The sequence below is a fragment of the Micromys minutus genome, assembly GCF_963924665.1.
Source record: "Micromys minutus genome assembly, chromosome: 12".
Lineage (NCBI taxonomy): Eukaryota > Metazoa > Chordata > Mammalia > Rodentia > Muridae > Micromys > Micromys minutus.
The window spans coordinates 1,261,798-1,266,157 of record NC_137981.1 but is presented as its reverse complement, the minus strand read 5'-3'; positions in this window follow the sequence as shown (position 1 = coordinate 1,266,157).

The window sequence follows — 4,360 nt, the reverse complement described above, 5'->3', positions numbered from 1 at the left end:
GTGCAGAAATAATCCTTACTTTTCAGAAGGCTAAGGGAATATTTGGTTGTTACTCAGCTGTTCACTTGCATAGCTGCACATTTTAACTTGGCCATAAGCAGTTCCTATATTGTGTATACAATTTACAGAACAGGAGGATTTCAATTTTATCCATTTGCTTCCACACACTATAGTTAAACATCATTTCCTTGGCCCGTATTCCATTTGCATGAGAAATATAAGCAACTCTGATCAACATCTTGCCTGAACTGGCAAAATCACCATCTGGAGCCTATGAATGGGAGTCAGTGGAGTCTCTGGGAGAAACACGATTTCAAAACCCACCTGGCCCCATTATTGTCAGAAAGTGTTCTCAAAGGCTGTGACCTAGCCAAATCCCAACAGTCTGAGACGTCAGTAATATGGTCTAAGATATGCCCCTGTAGACCATCCTGGGCCATTCCTGGATCTTAGCAGATCCTGTCACTAACAGCCCAAGGGACGGGAGGGGTCTCAGCTTCTCACCCTGGCTGGATGCCTAGAACTTGGTATGTATACAATCAATTTACAAGACAGATGGAAATTGAGTTACAGCAAATAAATCATATGGCACTTCTTTGAGTAATGCCTTTCTTTAGGGAATCTTTCTGTTGACTAAATGTGGCTTTCCACCTTTCTGATTAGCTGCACAGATGTTTTATTGATATTTGACTCCTCTTAGAAGTTTTTATTTAAAGACTCTTCAGGGTTTTCAACATGAAGAGTTCTTCCACTCTTCATGAGGAAATTTTTGAGCTATTTAATTATAATCATGTGTCATTCTTTAGACACAAGAAACACACAAATACACAACTATTCACTCCAATTACCAAGACCATAAACTTCCCTTTCTTCATCCTACAAAACTGTTTCATTCAAAATTTTGGACTTAAGAAAGTACATGACAGCTTGAACTATATAGTTTCATGTCTTTTTTACTATGTTCCAACAAGATGTTCTATCCAAAGATTTCAAAGACATTTAAGGCAACAGTCTTTAGAATCAGAGAGACCAGGGTCGGCATTCCACCTGTGACTATAACTCCAGGCAAGTTAAATCCTTTGAGTTTGAAATCCAATTGGTACAGTTAGTTCAGGAATCCTGCCAAGTTCAGGATGCGTCTTGAGACAAAAGCCTGTCATAAAACATCAGTTCCTCAGTATGTCATCAATGTGTTCGTGTAGCTGTTTGGAGGGAAAAATGGAGGAAGGAGATGAGAAGTTGGAAGAAGAAAGAAGAGGAAGGAGGAAGAGGAGAAGGGGGAGAAAGATTAGGGAATTAGAGAACATGTGAGTCAGCATATCACTGTTTCTTTTTTAGAATGTATTGCATTAATAAACACTCTTTCTCTTTCCATGTGACTGGCAACTTGAAGTCCTGTCTATATTCTGAGTGGATTATGAACATTTTCAGAGCCAAGAAAACTGTATTGTGGGATGGCCAGTGTGGGGAGATAACACTGGCAGAATTAGCTGAGCAATGCTCTGTAACTGACTCTGGACTTGAGCCTGAAGTCATGAGTTCAGATCCTGGTACATCCATTTCAAAAGGATGGTCATTAGAGCTTCCACCTGTAACAACAGCATTGGGGAGCAGGTAAAAGAAGAATCTCAGAGGTGTGTTGGCCAGCCAGTGTAGCCAAACATCATCTCTTCATTAAGAGACACTATCCCAAAAATATAACAGGAGCCATTGATGTGAAATGTAGTCGTGGCGGATATGAGAGAGGTTAGGAGATAGAAGGGAGTGAAAAAAGGAAAGGGAAATAGAGAAATGGCTTAATTATACTTTAATTTAAGCAAAAGTTTAAAACCAAATCAGAAAAAATAAGAGAAGTTGAGGAAGGTATCCTGACCTCAGTATATGACCTCTTTATTAAGTTATTTGAGCAAACACACACATACACACACACACACACACACACACACACACACACACACTCACACTCACACACTGACAGAGATGTACATATATAGACATAGACACACACATACACACAGAGAGACAAACATGCACACACATATAAATAGACACAGACACACTCACATAAACACTATGTATGTGCACATAGGTAGATTCCCTACAGAAGTCACCATGGAAGCCCTCACCTGATTCAACAGTGCTCATATGCATCTAGCAGAGAACGCCAATGCGTTTCTGCATCAGTGTGTACAGTACATATCCAGAGGCTTGGAGAGAGTCCAAGCCTGTTCAAACAGGAGAACACAGAGGAGAAAGAACCAGAAAGCCAAGTCGTTGCACTTCAAAACGTTCAACAAATAATAGAAATTCAGTGGCAGGTGTCAGCTGTTAGGGTGAGGTTTAAGAGAGTGTGAATAGCACCTTAATAATCTAAAAAAGATGGGTTAAAATAAGTGATCATTATATATTAAAGAACATTTCTGTCAGGCAAAAATGAGTTTCCCTGGGGTCTGACGCATATATCTGTGAGCTCCCACCATCCTATAATTCCCAATAAGCATAAAAGCTCTATGTTTTCTTCTGGATTTTTTATTCACTTTACATCCTGCTCAGCGCCCCTGCTCCCAGTCACCCATCCTCATGCATATGTTTCCAGTGCCATGATTTCTTTCTCCTGAGGACATTGAGGAATGGCAAAAGAAAGACATATATTTCTAATTCTGGTACTACGATGCTTCTCCTCTTGATGAGTTGTTAACTGCATATTGTTTCGTGCCTGCTTGGGACTCTGCAGCGCAATACAGTATATGGTGTTTTATTTGTAGCAGCTGAGAAGTCTTTTAAAAATAAGATTACTGACCCTGCTGTACTCCAAATACCCAAGTGCCCATAGGGAAGGGAAGCCTCCAAGTCTGCACTGATTAACATGTTCATTAAAGGGTGATAATTTGCATAATGGGAAAAAGTACTAGCTAGAGCCAGGTATCTAAGACATGTAAGGATGAAATTAGTGGTTGGGCTTTAAATCGCACACACATCACACCCATCAGTGCTGAATCTGAACCTTTGGAAAAATCCATTTCCTCTCTGACAGCACAAAAGTCTGCAGGTTGTAGGGGCCAAATGTCAGAGAAGGAAGAGCTATAAAGCATTAAATATGGTAAGTTCTGAGTTGCAGGCTGTGCTGCTCACCAGTGAGTGGTCCTGCCTATGGGGAAAGCTGGGCTTCATTGATTCTTCTGCCTCAGCTTTCAAGGCACAAGGCACACAGCAAACAAGACCTAGGAAAAGACAAACAGCAGCAGCAACAACCACTGTATTTATCATGTGCTAATTTAGCTACAGCATACTTTTGATGAATGTAATCTACCATTTTTAGGAGCCTGTACTGTTGTTTTATTAATATAAATTTTCATCTTATTTCTTAGTCTTTGAGTAAGGACAACTCAAGGTAGCTGATTTGAATGTCTCTTTTGAGGCTTGGGAAACAGCTGAGTGGGTTAAGTGCTTGTTCAGAACCTGAGCTCAGATCCAAGCACCCACGTAAAAGCCAGGCATGGGAGTGCATGTCTACAGTATCAGCAACGGGAGAGAGCAGAGACCCTCAGATGCCAAGGGCTAACTGGCCTGGCAGCCTACGGGAAGCAGTGAGGTTCAAAGTTCATGACGGACCATGTCTAGAAAAGCAAGGTGGAAAGCTACAGAAAAACACAGCAACACCGACTTCACATGCATCCACACGGGCACATACACAATCAGTGCGTACACATGCATACATGCACTCTCACATGCAGTTGTTATTTGTTTAAATTTTCAGTTGCAGGTGAAAAGGCAGTCAATACCTGTGTTCATGCTATGGAGGTGTTTATCTTCTTGGAGAATAAGGTGACCTCACATCACAGGTACAGTTGTGCATATTTGGAATCAAGGGGCAGATCCGTGCTTCCTGCATGGGACAGGAAGCAATGACTTAGGGGTAGTGTTAGTTATTAGCAGGCATTACTCATTACTGAGCAAGAAGGATAAAAGTAGGCACTGGAACCAAACCACCTGTGGTTCCCCAAGTGATGAAGCTGATGTCATAAGCATGAGTTTAAATGAAATCATGAATGTGAAATCAGCTATATTCCTGTGTGGTCTACCAAAATACCTAAAACATAAAAGAGTACAGAGAGACTCAGACATTGACAGCATGGCCTGTTTGGAAAAGGACTGGAATATAGTTCACAGAGACACAGGATGTCCATTTGGAAAAAGAATGGGAATCATAGACTTACCCATTACTGAGTCAAGTGAACCGTGTGGCTGATGGGCAGTGGCAGCCACCATTGGAGTGGCTGTGTGAAATCTATAACGTGAAGAAAGCAGAAGCCCACAGAGGGTGTCATAAACACACAGGAGCCTGCTGCAGAACCGGGGC